Raw genomic sequence first — 18,063 nt, 5'->3', positions numbered from 1 at the left:
CCTTTTGCCCGTATGTGTTGGTTTACTAGAGTTGGATTGTGATTTCTCGCTACGGTCATTGTTTTAAAGGCCTTGGAATAAATGTGTATATATTTTTAATATAGCACCTGTTTGGAGTAGTTTGTAAGTGTCCTTGCTTTGTGTGCTCATTGCAGGCTTTCAGTCACCCTCACCCCTCTTGAGACGTAGTCTTGACCGCCACGATCGCTACCTTGATTGGTCTGGCTTGTCCAGAGGTTACCCTGTTCCAAGTAATTAGGTTGGCCTTCTGAACTTCTGCGCCACCAGGACAGAGTTCAGAAATCCGTCTTAACAAATTGGTGTACAGCGGTGGGATACCACTGAAGGTATCCAGTGTTGCCCACGAACTAAGGCATTTCAAGTTATTCCTACCAGGACACGTAGTGAATTGTTGTAGTATAACTTTCAAAAGGCCATAGTCCTATCTAACAGTATGGAAACAAATACCTTGTTAACTTTAAATGCTTCCAAATCAGAAACATTGAAAAAGATGTGTGCGGAGAGAGGTGTTTCCTCTCAAGGCACGAAATTGGATATGATCCAAAGAATCGTGGTGTGGCAAGAAGCACAGCTTGACGCTATAACTTCTGAGGACAGTGCGGAAGGAGGTGGGGCTGCTCTCACTGGTAGAACCGACGGTTCTGCCGCTGCACTGATCCACCGCGACCACGAGGACAGGGAGGATGAGATGTCTAATGTTTCCTCTGCCAGTGTTGATGGGGAGGCTATGCTTGAATTCAAGAAGCAAGAGCTGCGGTTTAGGCAGAAGGAGCTTGAATTCAGCATAGCCAAACTAAAAATCGAACAGTCAGAAAAACAGAAAGACAGGGATCACCAGTTGGAACTGGCCAAGCTTCAGGTTGCAAATGGGTCCAAGGGTCCTGGACATGGGTCTGGGGCCTCCTCTCATCCACGGTTTCTGAAAGATCTGGTCAGTGTGTATGAGGAAAGGAATGACATTATGGACTGGCTGAATGCGTTTGAGTATGCATGCGAAGTTCAACAAGTTGACAATGCTGATAAGATTGCCTGGTTACTCAGCAGACTGCCCCATTCTGGCTGTAGTGCCATTATGGAAATGTCGAAGGCTGAGCGAGCTGATTTCGCAATGTTAAAGCAAACTCTCATTTTAAAGTTTGGGAAGACTCCGGCCCAATATTTGAAACGATTCCTAGAGTATAAGAAAAAGGAAGGTGGTACTTGGGTATCTTATGTCACTGAATCCTTGAAAAACTTAACTGGCTGGGTCGAAGGTTATAAGGTTTCTACCTTCGAAGGCATGATAAATCTTGTCATGCTGGAACACATTTTTGCATCTTCTTCCCCGGAGCTTAAGCAGCATTTGGCCGATTCGAAGGAGATAGATCCTAAGAAGCTGGCCATTGCAGCAGACTTATGGGTGTCACATCGAGTGTCCCATAAGGACAAAACTCATCCTGGTAAGCAGGAGGAAGGGAAAAAGTCCAAAGATAAGGAGGGTGGAGAATCTGATAAATCTTCTTCTCAAAAGGGCCACAAAAAGAAAAATAAGGGTAAGACACAAGAGAACTCACAGGGTAGTGGAGGTCAGCCTCCGAAACAGAACTCTGGTTACAATAAGCCTCCCTATGTAAACAGACCCAATGGATCTTGTTTTGCTTGTGGAGCAACTGACCACGTGAAGGCGGATCCCCGGTGTAAGGTTAGACCTTTGGGGGTCCACTCCGCTAATCTGGCCTTCTCCTCCTACGAGGAAGAAGAGATTACAGGAGCATCCTTCTCCTCAGACTCATTTCCCAGCGGGATAGAGGCTGAGGTAGTTTTAGTTTCCCTGGGTTCCTGGGAGCTTAAAGTCGCAGAGGCGTATGCTAGGATTCCAGATAATACCAAGCACTACTTTAAAGACAGTGTGCTGATCAATGGAGTAGATACTCCAGCTCTTAGGGATAGTGGGTGCAGTCAAACTGTAGTGGATTCTACCTTGGTAGACTCAGAGGAAGTTGCCAGAGCTACTCTGATGCCCACTAAGTTGGCTGACGGCCCACTCCGTATGTTCCCAGTAATACCTGTAAATCTTACTTTAAATGGTACAGCAGTCAGGATTCCAGTGAGCATTCAGAGAAACGTCCCGGGAAAGGTCTTGTTAGGTAATGATCTCAGAGCTTTAGGGCTCGTAGGAGACACTGCCGAAAGACCCTACACACGGTCTCAAGCACGGGCAGCATTGGCCAAGACCAATACGCCGCCCCAGCCGAAGGGGAAACCCAAGGCGAAAGGAGTCAACAAGTCAAGACGAGGGAAAGAGAATATTCCCCCGAGCTCGCCTACCACTGCGGTGGAGGAAGTTGGTCAATCGCCCGGGCCTGACGAGGAGGTGGCGATGCCTGAAGTATTTGACCCCAACGACCATCCTGAACTAAAAGACTTGTTAGTTGAAGGAGGTCCTGATAGGGACGAATTCAGTAAAGGCCAACGTGAGTGCCCATCTCTGGAAGGCCTAAGGAGACAGGCCTGCTCCCAGCTTGAGGGTGAACCTCCTGGGACGCATAGGATTTATTGGGAAGGTGGACTCCTGTATAGTGAGCCCACAGAGTCTACAGAAGGAGACCATAGGAGGTTGGTGGTTCCCCTTGCTGTTAGGCCCTTCCTCCTGCAGTTGGCGCATGAAGTGCTCCTTGCTGGTCACCTTGGTATTAAGAGGACCAAGCAAAGGTTATCCATGCACTTCTACTGGCCCAAGATGGGGGTGCAAGTAGAAAGTCACTGCAGGAGTTGTGCCTCCTGCCAGTTATCTGGTAAGGTTGGCTCGACAATCCAAGCTCCGTTGGTACCGCTCCCAGTTGTGGGGGTACCATTTGAAAGGGTAGGGATCGACATCGTTGGTCCCCTTGACCCGCAAACATCTTCGGGCAATAGGTTTATCCTGGTGCTGGTCGACCATGCAACCAGATATCCTGAGGCCATCCTATTGAAAAGTGTAACTGCCAAGTCAGTTGCAAAAGCTTTACTTGGCATATTTACTAGGGTTGGCTTCCCTAAAGAAGTTGTGTCAGATCGTGGCAGCAACTTTATGTCGAAGTATATGCAGGCTATGTGGAAAGAATGTGGGGTCACCTACAAGTTCTCTTCTGCATACAACCCCCAGACCAATGGTCTGGTGGAACGTTTCAACAGAACGTTAAAAAGCATGATTGGGGCTCTGGAGAAGCTTCAGAGAAGACAATTGGATCTTCTTTTACCATGCTTACTGTTTGCCTACCGAGAGGTACCACAGGAGGGTGTTGGCTTCAGCCCCTTCAAACTTCTGTTTGGTCATCCTGTACGGGGACCCTTAGCCATAGTCAAAGAGGGATGGGAGATGCCCACTCCCCCTGTTACTACCAACGTAGTTGATTATGTGCTAGGGCTCAGAAAACGGATGGTACTTCTGATGGGCTTGGCTAGTGATAAATTGAAGGCAGTACAAGCGCTGGTGAAACATTGGTACGACCAGAAAGCTTCCCTCATCAACTTTACACCTGGTCAGCAAGTCCTGATCATGAATCCCATAAGGCCTTGAGCTTTACAGGACAAATGGTCAGGCCCTTACACAGTGGTGGAGCTCCTGGGTGAGGTTAACTATTTAGTGGACCTTGGAAGGCCTGGAAGGCTCCAAAAGTGTTTCACGTGAATAGGCTGAAGGCTTTCGTCCCAAGAGTCGAAATCGCAGCACTGTTACTGGCTTCAGATGTTGAGGAAGAGGAGTCTGAACCTCTCCCCGACCTGTTCCAAAGCGGTCCTTCAGATAGCTCCTTTGAGGGTGTCCGAGTGGCCCCTCACCTGACTTCTGATCAGCAGGCTGAGGTGAAAAGTTTGCTTAGGCAGTTTTCCCCCCTGTTTTCACAGTCGCCTGGTTTGACACCTTGGTGCAAACATAACATAGACACAGGAGACAGTGTACCTACCAAAAGTAGGGGATACAGGATGTCAGACAAAGTACGGTCTTATATTAAGACCGAGGTCAACAAGATGTTAGACCTTGGGGTGATTGAACCCTCTAGTAGTCCTTGGTCCAGCCCTGTGGTTTTCGTTCCTAAGGCAGGCACTTCTGAATTGAGGTTCTGTGTGGATTACAGGGCTCTGAATGCTGTCACCAAGACAGATGCACACCCCTTGCCTCGAACAGATGAGCTGGTGGATACTTTGGGTGCCTCCAAGTACCTCAGCACGTTTCACCTCACTGCTGGCTATTGGCAAATAGCTTTAGCAGAACATGCCAAGGAGAAGACAGCGTTTTCTACTCCAGACGGCCTTTACCAATTCCGGGTAATGCCGTTCGGGTTGAAGAATGCACCTGCCACTTTTCAGAGGCTTGTGCATCATGTTTTGAATGGGTTGGACGAATTCTGTCTTGCATATCTGGATGATATAGCAGTTTTCAGTGCCACCTGGGAAGACCATGTGAAACACCTCGGGATTGTGCTCCAGGCTCTTCAGAAAGCACACTTGACCATAAAGGCTAGTAAACGCCAGATTGGACAAGGCTCAGTGTTTTACCTTGGACATGAAGTAGGTGGAGGGAGGATACAGCCTCTACCCAGTAAAGTACAAGCAGTACAAGACTGGCCTACCCCCACTACACAAACCCAAGTGAGAGCCTTCTTAGGACTCACGGGGTATTACCGCAATTTTGTGGCAGACTATGGCACCATAGCTGCCCCTCTGACTGCCCTCACAACTCTGAAGAAACCCAAGAAGGTAACTTGGACCGACGAGTGTGAGAAGGCCTTCAATGGCTTAAAAGACTCCTTGTGCCAGGCCCCTGTCCTCAGGGCCCCTGATTATCAAAGACCTTTTATCGTGCAGACGGACGCCTCTGACACTGGGATAGGAGCTGTACTATCGCAAGTAGATGAGAAGGGTAAGGAACACCCTATTGGTTTTATTAGTCGCCAGTTTAAGGACAGAGAGCTCAGATGGTCCACGGTAGAGAAAGAATGTTTCTCTGTTGTGTGGGCCCTAAGGAAGCTGAGGCCCTACCTCTATGGGACCCACTTCACTGTGCAAACTGACCATAAGCCCTTAAAGTGGCTAATAAACATGAAGGGGGAGAATCCAAAGTTGCTTAGGTGGTCCATAAGTCTACAAGGCTTCGACTTCACTATTGAGCATAGGCCAGGTGTCCAACATAGCAATGCTGATGGGTTGTGCAGAATGTTTAACCGACCTGAACAAGAGACTCATCCAGGGGTGGATTAGTTCCCCCTGTCCATAGTCTGGGAGGGGCGAGTGTTAGGAACGATTTCGTAATTGTAGGTAATTTTCCTTCCATGTGGCAACCCCTAAACTTTTTGCTGTTGTTTTTCACCTTGTTCTCGACTTTGCCCGAGAAGTGCAGCCTTCTGCCGCACTCCTCTGGGCTTTCGCTCCTTTCTTACGGGGAAACTGTCATGCCCTTAAGACAGTCAGTACCAGGAAACGCTGGTTTCCGTAGTTTCTTGTATCATGTTGCGGCTTTCGTGCAACATGACACAAGAGGGCACTGTAAGCTAAATTACTGCTCTCTTGGGTCTCTAGCCTTCTACAGGCCCTAGATACTCTTTCAGGATTGTAACTGATTGGTGCAAGTGATTCACGGACGGGAATGGTGGCAGCGATCGTTTCTTGTGTTTTGAGCTCCTTTTGGCGTTCTAAGCGCGTTTCTCGCGCTTAACCCAAAATGGTGGCCTAGATCCCAAAATGGCCAGACCACGAGGCTCCTTTGTCCTGTCCGCTGACCGTCTTGCTCCCTTCACCTTCCCCAGGTCGAGCCGACCTGGGGCCTTCCTTATTTGGGCATGTGCTTTCCCGCGAAACACAGATGCTTTCGCAGGCTTCTACATGTCTTGTGTGTGCCTCCAGGATGTGGGCTGGGATGTCTGGTCCCAATACACATCCTGGGTGCCAGAGAGTCTAGGGTGGTGTGAATGCCTGGGACCACCGTGGTCCGTGATAGGTCCACGAATGGTGTGAGTGTTGATGAGCGGATCTCCCATTGGGTCCCCTCCGTTTTGGCGCGAAGGGAACCGTGGATAAGAGGGGGCTGGAAACACCACTACCATGTCGATCTCCTGAGTTCTCACGAACGAAGGAATACAGGAGCCAAGTATCCTGCAACCAAGAGGCTGAACCGAGGAATCGCTGGTGACCCGCTGAAGGACTGCTCCTCTGCACTGCTGTCGCCTTGTGAAACCCTTTTCACCTTTGATCGAACCAGAAGGCCTGTACTGGTACTTCGACCCTTGGAATAGCGGGGACAGCTATTCTCGGCATCTTCACCATCTCCTGCTAGTAAGCCTTCGGAAGCGTCTCTGGGCCATCCAGCAGACTGACCAGCCTACACAGGAGTCTTGCTCTGTAACCGCCGCCAGGTTGTGTAGTATATCGAGTCCTTGTCACTCTCACATGATTCGTACACTTGGCGTTCCCAGGTCTGAAGTGAGTAGTGTACATTTGGCTCAGATACACACCGCCGCTCCGTTGCCCTGCTGTGGTAACAAACTGTGCGGGTTCCTTCGTTTGGGACGTCTTTTACTCAACTCTGCTGCTGCAGACTAAACACGACGACGAGACGTCCCCTGCTCTTCTGAACCTGCCAGCGACTGAAACTGACGCGGAGAAGCCTGGGTCTGCTTGCATCGGGGACCGGTGAGTAGCATAGCTAGGAACTGGTCGCCCTCCTGCAGGAGCCCATAGCTTTTCCCCGCTGTGTCAAAACAGCACGCCTTTCCGTACTCGCGCTCTGCTTCTGCCCACAGTGGAGGCTGCGCTTGAGTCGCGGAACACTGTTCTTCTTCGTTTGTGCACTAAACTGAACTGCCTGATCTACCTCGAAGAGACTCCCCTTTTGCCCGTTGGCACCAGCGTGTGCAGGTACTTTTGAGCACAAGGCTCCACTCTTCGTAGGGCTCGGACTTCCTTTTAGTTAGGTGCCTCTGAAGGCAGACTGGGTCTAAGCATTATTTCGCACTGCCTGTTTTCCTTCCCTTTTAGGTGGACTACACATTTCGTGCATCTAACGCTTGAGACTTGTTTGTATTTGTATATATATTGTATTGGTATGGTATGTGTTGGTTTACTAGAGTTGTATTGTGATTTCTCGCTACGGTCATTGTTTTAAAGGCCTTGGAATAAATGTGTATATATTTTTAATATAGCACCTGTTTGGAGTAGTTTGTAAGTGTCCTTGCTTTGTGTGCTCATTGCGGGCTTTCAGTCACCCTCACCTCTCTTGAGACCTAGTCTTGACCGCCGCGATCGCTACCTTGATTGGTCTGGCTTGTCCAGAGGTCACCCTGTTCCAAGAAATTAGGTTGGCCATCTGAACTTCTGCGCCACCAGGACAGAGTTCAGAAATCCGTCTTAACAATATCCAACTCCTTCCCGTTCCAAACCTGAGACCCTTCCTATAGCATGAGATGTGATATCCAACTCCTTCCCATCCCAATCCTGAGACATTTCCGATTGCAGAGATGTGATATCTCAATGCTTATACCAAACCTGAGACTCTTCCTATAACATGAGATGTGATATCCAACTCCTTCCCGTTCCAAACCTGAGACCCTTCCTATAGCATGAGATGTGATATCCAACTCCTTCCCATTCCAATCCTGAGACCCTTATGATAGCATGAGATGTGATATCTCAATGCCTCTAATACCAAACCTGAGATCCTTCCTATAACATGAGATGTGATATCCAAATCCTTCCCCTTCCAAACCTGAGACCCTCCCTTTAGCATGAGATGTGATATCCAACTCCTTCCCATTCCAATCCTGAGACCCTTCTGATAGCATGAGATGTGATATCTCAATGCCTCTAATACCAAACCTGATATCCTACCTCTAACATGAAATGTGATATCCAACTACTTTCCTTTCCAAACCTGAGACCCTGCCTATAGCATGAGATGTGATATCCAAGTCCTTCCCATTCCAATCCTGAGACCCTTCCTATAGCATGTGATGTGATATCTCAATGCTTATACCAAACCTGAGACCCTTCCTATGGCATGAGATGTCATATACAACACCTTCCCATTCCAATCCTGAGACCCTTCCTATAGCATGTGATGTGATATCTCAATGCTTATACCAAACCTGAGACCCTTCCTATAGCTTGAGATGTGATATCCAACTCCTTCCCATTCCAATCCTGAGACCCTTCCTATAGCATGAGATGTGATATCTCAATACTTCTAATACCAAACCTGAGATCCTTCCGATAACATGAGATGTGATATCCAAATCCTTCCCCTTCCAAACCTGAGACCCTCCCTTTAGCATGAGATGTGATATCCAACTCCTTCCCATTCCAATCCTGAGACCCTTCTGATAGCATGAGATGTGATATCTCAATGCTTCTAATACCAAACCTGAGATCCTTCCGATAGCATGAGATGTGATATCTCAATGCTTCTAATACCAAACCTGAGCTCCTTCTTATAACATGAGATGTGATATCCAAATCCTTCCCCTTCCAAACCTGAGACCCTCCCTTTAGCATGAGATGTGATATCTCAATACTTATACCAAACCTGAGACCCTTCCTATGGCATGAGATGTCACATACAACTCCTTCCCATTCCAATCCTGAGACCCTTCCTATAGCATGTGATGTGATATCTCAATGCTTATACCAAACCTGAGACCCTTCCTATAGCTTGAGATGTGATATCCAACTCTTTCCCATTCGAATCCTGAGACCCTTCCTATAGCATGAGATGTGATATCTCAATACTTCTAATACCAAACCTGAGATCCTTCCGATAACATGAGATGTGATATCCAAATCCTTCCCCTTCCAAACCTGAGACCCTCCCTTTAGCATGAGATGTGATATCCAACTCCTTCCCATTCCAATCCTGAGACCCTTCTGATAGCATGAGATGTGATATCTCAATGCTTCTAATACCAAACCTGAGATCCTTCCGATAGCATGAGATGTGATATCTCAATGCTTCTAATACCAAACCTGAGCTCCTTCTTATAACATGAGATGTGATATCAAAATCCTTCCCCTTCCAAACCTGAGACCCTCCCTTTAGCATGAGATGTGATATCCAACTCCTTCCCATTCCAATCCTGAGACCCTTCTGATAGCATGAGATGTGATATCTCAATGCCTCTAATACCAAACCTGAGATCCTACCTCTAACATGAAATGTGATATCCAACTCTTTCCCCTTCCAAACCTGAGAGCCTTCCTATAGCATGAGATGTGATATCCAACTCCTTCCCTTTCCAAACCTGAGACCCTTCCTATAGCATGAGATGTGATATCCAACTCCTTCCCATCCCAATCCTGAGACATTTCCGACTGCAGAGATGTGATATCTCAATGCTTATACCAAACCTGAGACTCTTCCTATAACATGAGATGTGATATCCAACTCCTTCCCGTTCCAAACCTGAGACCCTTCCTACAGCATGAGATGTGATATCCAACTCCTTCCCATTCCAATCCTGAGACCCTTCCGATAGCATGAGATGTGATATCTCAATGCTTCTAATACCAAACCTGAGATCCTTCCTATAACATGTGATGTGATATCCAAATTCTTCCCCTTCCAAACCTGAGACCCTCCCTTTAGCATGAGATGTGATATCCAACTCCTTCCCATTCCAATCCTGAGACCCTTATGATAGCATGAGATGTGATATCTCAATGCCTCTAATACCAAACCTGAGATCCTTCCTATAACATGAGATGTGATATCCAACTCCTTCCCATCCCAATCCTGAGACATTTCCGATTGCAGAGATGTGATATCTCAATGCTTATACCAAACCTGAGACTCTTCCTATAACATGAGATGTGATATCCAACTCCTTCCCATCCCAATCCTGAGACATTTCCGATTGCAGAGATGTGATATCTCAATGCTTATACCAAACCTGAGACTCTTCCTATAACATGAGATGTGATATCCAACTCCTTCCCGTTCCAAACCTGAGACCCTTCCTATAGCATGAGATGTGATATCCAACTCCTTCCCATTCCAATCCTGAGACCCTTATGATAGCATGAGATGTGATATCTCAATGCCTCTAATACCAAACCTGAGATCCTTCCTATAACATGAGATGTGATATCCAAATCCTTCCCCTTCCAAACCTGAGACCCTCCCTTTAGCATGAGATGTGATATCCAACTCCTTCCCATTCCAATCCTGAGACCCTTCTGATAGCATGAGATGTGATATCTCAATGCCTCTAATACCAAACCTGATATCCTACCTCTAACATGAAATGTGATATCCAACTCCTTCCCTTTCCAAACCTGAGACCCTGCCTATAGCATGAGATGTGATATCCAAGTCCTTCCCATTCCAATCCTGAGACCCTTCCTATAGCATGTGATGTGATATCTCAATGCTTATACCAAACCTGAGACCCTTCCTATGGCATGAGATGTCATATACAACACCTTCCCATTCCAATCCTGAGACCCTTCCTATAGCATGTGATGTGATATCTCAATGCTTATACCAAACCTGAGACCCTTCCTATAGCTTGAGATGTGATATCCAACTCCTTCCCATTCCAATCCTGAGACCCTTCCTATAGCATGAGATGTGATATCTCAATACTTCTAATACCAAACCTGAGATCCTTCCGATAACATGAGATGTGATATCCAAATCCTTCCCCTTCCAAACCTGAGACCCTCCCTTTAGCATGAGATGTGATATCCAACTCCTTCCCATTCCAATCCTGAGACCCTTCTGATAGCATGAGATGTGATATCTCAATGCTTCCAATACCAAACCTGAGATCCTTCCGATAGCATGAGATGTGATATCTCAATGCTTCTAATACCAAACCTGAGCTCCTTCTTATAACATGAGATGTGATATCCAAATCCTTCCCCTTCCAAACCTGAGACCCTCCCTTTAGCATGAGATGTGATATCTCAATACTTATACCAAACCTGAGACCCTTCCTATGGCATGAGATGTCATATACAACTCCTTCCCATTCCAATCCTGAGACCCTTCCTATAGCATGTGATGTGATATCTCAATGCTTATACCAAACCTGAGACCCTTCCTATAGCTTGAGATGTGATATCCAACTCCTTCCCATTCCAATCCTGAGACCCTTCCTATAGCATGAGATGTGATATCTCAATACTTCTAATACCAAACCTGAGATCCTTCCGATAACATGAGATGTGATATCCAAATCCTTCCCCTTCCAAACCTGAGACCCTCCCTTTAGCATGAGATGTGATATCCAACTCCTTCCCATTCCAATCCTGAGACCCTTCTGATAGCATGAGATGTGATATCTCAATGCTTCTAATACCAAACCTGAGATCCTGCCGATAGCATGAGATGTGATATCTCAATGCTTCTAATACCAAACCTGAGCTCCTTCTTATAACATGAGATGTGATATCAAAATCCTTCCCCTTCCAAACCTGAGACCCTCCCTTTAGCATGAGATGTGATATCCAACTCCTTCCCATTCCAATCCTGAGACCCTTCTGATAGCATGAGATGTGATATCTCAATGCCTCTAATACCAAACCTGAGATCCTACCTCTAACATGAAATGTGATATCCAACTCTTTCCCCTTCCAAACCTGAGAGCCTTCCTATAGCATGAGATGTGATATCCAACTCCTTCCCTTTCCAAACCTGAGACCCTTCCTATAGCATGAGATGTGATATCCAACTCCTTCCCATCCCAATCCTGAGACATTTCCGACTGCAGAGATGTGATATCTCAATGCTTATACCAAACCTGAGACTCTTCCTATAACATGAGATGTGATATCCAACTCCTTCCCGTTCCAAACCTGAGACCCTTCCTACAGCATGAGATGTGATATCCAACTCCTTCCCATTCCAATCCTGAGACCCTTCCGATAGCATGAGATGTGATATCTCAATGCTTCTAATACCAAACCTGAGATCCTTCCTATAACATGTGATGTGATATCCAAATTCTTCCCCTTCCAAACCTGAGACCCTCCCTTTAGCATGAGATGTGATATCCAACTCCTTCCCATTCCAATCCTGAGACCCTTATGATAGCATGAGATGTGATATCTCAATGCCTCTAATACCAAACCTGAGATCCTTCCTATAACATGAGATGTGATATCCAAATCCTTCCCCTTCCAAACCTGAGACCCTCCCTTTAGCATGAGATGTGATATCCAACTCCTTCCCATTCCAATCCTGAGACCCTTCTGATAGCATGAGATGTGATATCTCAATGCCTCTAATACCAAACCTGATATCCTACCTCTAACATGAAATGTGATATCCAACTCCTTCCCTTTCCAAACCTGAGACCCTGCCTATAGCATGAGATGTGATATCCAAGTCCTTCCCATTCCAATCCTGAGACCCTTCCTATAGCATGTGATGTGATATCTCAATGCTTATACCAAACCTGAGACCCTTCCTATGGCATGAGATGTCATATACAACACCTTCCCATTCCAATCCTGAGACCCTTCCTATAGCATGTGATGTGATATCTCAATGCTTATACCAAACCTGAGACCCTTCCTATAGCTTGAGATGTGATATCCAATCCTTCCCATTCCAATCCTGAGACCCTTCCTATAGCATGAGATGTGATATCTCAATACTTCTAATACCAAACCTGAGATCCTTCCGATAACATGAGATGTGATATCCAAATCCTTCCCCTTCCAAACCTGAGACCCTCCCTTTAGCATGAGATGTGATATCCAACTCCTTCCCATTCCAATCCTGAGACCCTTCTGATAGCATGAGATGTGATATCTCAATGCTTCTAATACCAAACCTGAGATCCTTCCGATAGCATGAGATGTGATATCTCAATGCTTCTAATACCAAACCTGAGCTCCTTCTTATAACATGAGATGTGATATCCAAATCCTTCCCCTTCCAAACCTGAGACCCTCCCTTTAGCATGAGATGTGATATCCAACTCCTTCCCATTCCAATCCTGAGACCCTTCTGATAGCATGAGATGTGATATCTCAATGCCTCTAATACCAAACCTGAGATCCTACCTCTAACATGAAATGTGATATCCAACTCTTTCCCCTTCCAAACCTGAGAGCCTTCCTATAGCATGAGATGTGATATCCAAGTCCTTCCCATTCCAATCCTGAGACCCTTCCTATAACATGAGATTTGATATCCAACTCCTTCCCATTCCAACCTGAGACCCTTTCTATAGCATGAGATGGGATATCCAACTCCTTCCAAATCCAATCCTGATACCCTTCCGATAGCATGAGATGTGATATCCCAATGCTTATACCAAACCTGAGACCCATACTATGGCATGAGATGTGATATCAAACTCCTTCCCATTCCAATCCTGCCACCCTTCCTATAGCTTGAGATGTGATATCCAACTCCTTCCCATTCCAATCCTGAGACCCTTCCTATAGCATGAGATGTGATATCTCAATACTTCTAATACCAAACCTGAGATCCTTCCGATAACATGAGATGTGATATCCAAATCCTTCCCCTTCCAAACCTGAGACCCTCCCTTTAGCATGAGATGTGATATCCAACTCCTTCCCATTCCAATCCTGAGACCCTTCTGATAGCATGAGATGTGATATCTCAATGCTTCTAATACCAAACCTGAGATCCTTCCGATAGCATGAGATGTGATATCTCAATGCTTCTAATACCAAACCTGAGCTCCTTCTTATAACATGAGATGTGATATCCAAATCCTTCCCCTTCCAAACCTGAGACCCTCGCTTTAGCATGAGATGTGATATCCAACTCCTTCCCATTCCAATCCTGAGACCCTTCTGATAGCATGAGATGTGATATCTCAATCCCTCTAATACCAAACCTGAGATCCTACCTCTAACATGAAATGTGATATCCAACTCTTTCCCCTTCCAAACCTGAGAGCCTTCCTATAGCATGAGATGTGATATCCAAGTCCTTCCCATTCCAATCCTGAGACCCTTCCTATAACATGCGATTTGATATCCAACTCCTTCCCATTCCAACCTGAGACCCTTTCTATAGCATGAGATGGGATATCCAACTCCTTCCAAATCCAATCCTGATACCCTTCCGATAGCATGAGATGTGATATCCCAATGCTTATACCAAACCTGAGACCCATACTATGGCATGAGATGTGATATCAAACTCCTTCCCATTCCAATCCTGAGACCCTTCCTATAGCTTGAGATGTGATATCCAACTCCTTCCCATTCCAATTCTGAGACCCTTCCTATACCATGAGACTTGATATCTCAATGCTTCTAATACCAAACTTGAGACCCGCCCTATAACATGAGATGTGATATCCAAATCCTTCCCCTTCCAAACCTTAGACCCTTCCTTTATCATGAGATGTGATATCCAATTCCTTCCCATTCCAATCCTGAGACCCTTCCGATATCATGAGATGTGATATCTCAATGCTTCTAATATCAAACTTGAGACCCTCCCTATAGCATGAGATGTGATATCCAAGTCCTTCCCATTCCTATCCTGAGACCCTTCCTATAGCATGAGATGTGATGTCTCAATGCTTCTAATACCAAACCTGAGACCCTTCCTATAACATGAGATGTGATATCCAACTCCTTCCCATTCCAATCCTGAGACACTTCCTATAGCATGAGATGTGATATCTCACTGCTTATACCAAACCTGAGACCCTTCCTATAGCATGAGATGTGATATCCAACTCCTTCCCATTCCAATCCTGAGACCCTTCCTATAGCATGAGATGTGATATCTCAATGCTTCTAATATCAAACGTGAGACCCTCCCTATAGCATGAGATGTGATATCCAAGTCCTTCCCATTCCAATCCTGAGACACTTCCTATAGCATGAGATGTGATATCTCAATGCTTCTAATACCAAACCTGAGACTCTTCCTATAACATGAGATGGGATATCCAACTCCTTCCCATTCCAATCCTGAGACCTTTCCGATAGCAGAGATGTGATATCTCAATGCTTATACCAAACCTGAGACCCTTCCTACGGATTGAGATGTCATATACAACTCCTTCCCATTCCAATCCTGAGACCCTTCCTATAGCATGAGATGTGATATTTCAATGCTTATACCAAACCAGAGACCCTTCCTATAGCATGAGATGTGATATCCAACTCCTTCCCATTCCAATCCTGAGACCCTTCCTATAGCATGAGATGTGATGTCTCAATGCTTCTAATACCAAACCTGAGATCCTTCCTATAACATGAGATGTGATATCCAACTCCTTCCATTCCAATCCTGAGACGCTTCCTATAGCATGAGATGTGATATCTCAATGCCTCTAATACCAAACCTGAGATCCTTCCTCTAACATGAAATGTGATATCCAACTCCTTCCCTTTCCAAACCTGAGAGCCTATCCATAGCATGAGATGTGATATCCAAGTCCTTCCCATTCCAATCCTTAGACCCTTCCTACAGCATGCAATATGATATCTCAATGATTCTAATAACAATCCTGAGACCCGTCCTATAACATGAGATGGGATATCCAACTCCTTCCCATTCCAATCCTGAGACACTTCCGATAGCAGAGATGTGATATCTCAATGCTTATACCAAACCTGAGACCCTTCCTATAACATGAGATCGGCTATCCAACTCCTTCCCGTTCCAAACCTGAGACCCTTCCTTTAGCATGAGATGTGATATCCAGCTCCTTCCCATTCCAATCCTGAGACACTTCCGATAGCATGAGTTGTGATATCTCAATGCTTCTAATATCAAAACTGAGACCCTCCCTATAGCATGATATGTGATATCTAAGTCCTTCCCATTCCAATCCTGAGACCCTTCCTATAGCATGAGATGTGATATCTCAATGCTTCTACCAAACCTGAGACCCTTCCTTTAGCATGAGATGTGATATCCAACTCCTTCCCATTCCAATCCTGAGACCCTTCCTATAGCATGAGATGTGATATCTCAATACTTCTAATACCAAACCTGAGATCCTTCCGATAACATGAGATGTGATATCCAAATCCTTCCCCTTCCAAACCTGAGACCCTCCCTTTAGCATGAGATGTGATATCCAACTCCTTCCCATTCCAATCCTGAGAACCTTCTGATAGCATGAGATGTGATATCTCAATGCTTCTAATACCAAACCTGAGATCCTTCCGATAGCATGAGATGTGATATCTCAATGCTTCTAATACCAAACCTGAGATCCTTCCTATAACATGAGATGTGATATCCAAATCCTTCCCCTTCCAAACCTGAGACCCTCCCTTTAGCATGAGATGTGATATCCAACTCCTTCCCATTCCAATCCTGAGACCCTTCTGATAGCATGAGATGTGATATCTCATTGCCTCTAATACCAAACCTGAGATCCTACCTCTAACATGAAATGTGATATCCAACTCTTTCCCCTTCCAAACCTGAGAGCCTTCCTATAGCATGAGATGTGATATCCAAGTCCTTCCCATTCCAATCCTGAGACCCTTCCTATAACATGAGATGTGATATCCAACTCCTTCCCATTCCAACCTGAGACCCTTCCTATAGCATGAGATGTGATATCTCAATGCCTCTAATACCAAACCTGAGATCCTTCCTCTAACATGAAATGTGATATCCAACTCCTTCCCTTTCCAAACCTGAGAGCCTATCTATAGCATGAGATGTGATATCCAAGTCCTTCCCATTCCAATCCTTAGACCCTTCCTACAGCATGCAATATGATATCTCAATGATTCTAATAACAAACCTGAGACCCGTCCTATAACATGAGATGGGATATCCAACTCCTTCCCATTCCAATCCTGAGACACTTCCGATAGCAGAGATGTGATATCTCAATGCTTATACCAAACCTGAGACCCTTCCTATAACATGAGATCGGCTATCCAACTCCTTCCCGTTCCAACCCTGAGACCCTTCCTTTAGCATGAGATGTGATATCCAGCTCCTTCCCATTCCAATCCTGAGACACTTCCGATAGCATGAGTTGTGATATCTCAATGCTTCTAATATCAAAACTGAGACCCTCCCTATAGCATGATATGTGATATCTAAGTCCTTCCCATTCCAATCCTGAGACCCTTCCTATAGCATGAGATGTGATATCTCAATGCTTCTACCAAACCTGAGACCCTTCCTTTAGCATGAGATGTGATATCCAACTCCTTCCCATTCCAATCCTGAGACCCTTCCTATAGCATGAGATGTGATATCTCAATACTTCTAATACCAAACCTGAGATCCTTCCGATAACATGAGATGTGATATCCAAATCCTTCCCCTTCCAAACCTGAGACCCTCCCTTTAGCATGAGATGTGATATCCAACTCCTTCCCATTCCAATCCTGAGAACCTTCTGATAGCATGAGATGTGATATCTCAATGCTTCTAATACCAAACCTGAGATCCTTCCGATAGCATGAGATGTGATATCTCAATGCTTCTAATACCAAACCTGAGATCCTTCCTATAACATGAGATGTGATATCCAAATCCTTCCCCTTCCAAACCTGAGACCCTCCCTTTAGCATGAGATGTGATATCCAACTCCTTCCCATTCCAATCCTGAGACCCTTCTGATAGCATGAGATGTGATATCTCATTGCCTCTAATACCAAACCTGAAATCCTACCTCTAACATGAAATGTGATATCCAACTCTTTCCCCTTCCAAACCTGAGAGCCTTCCTATAGCATGAGATGTGATATCCAAGTCCTTCCCATTCCAATCCTGAGACCCTTCCTATAACATGAGATGTGATATCCAACTCCTTCCCATTCCAACCTGAGACCCTTCCTATAGCATGAGATGTGATATCTCAATGCCTCTAATACCAAACCTGAGATCCTTCCTCTAACATGAAATGTGATATCCAACTCCTTCCCTTTCCAAACCTGAGAGCCTATCTATAGCATGAGATGTGATATCCAAGTCCTTCCCATTCCAATCCTTAGACCCTTCCTACAGCATGCAATATGATATCTCAATGATTCTAATAACAAACCTGAGACCCGTCCTATAACATGAGATGGGATATCCAACTCCTTCCCATTCCAATCCTGAGACACTTC

The sequence above is a fragment of the Ambystoma mexicanum genome, chromosome 7p (genome assembly GCF_040938575.1).
Source record: "Ambystoma mexicanum isolate Mex_15411 chromosome 7p, UKY_AmexF1_1, whole genome shotgun sequence".
In the NCBI taxonomy this organism is placed as follows: domain Eukaryota; kingdom Metazoa; phylum Chordata; class Amphibia; order Caudata; family Ambystomatidae; genus Ambystoma; species Ambystoma mexicanum.
The sequence above is the reverse complement of the archived record's forward strand: the minus strand, read 5'-3'. Positions refer to the sequence as shown.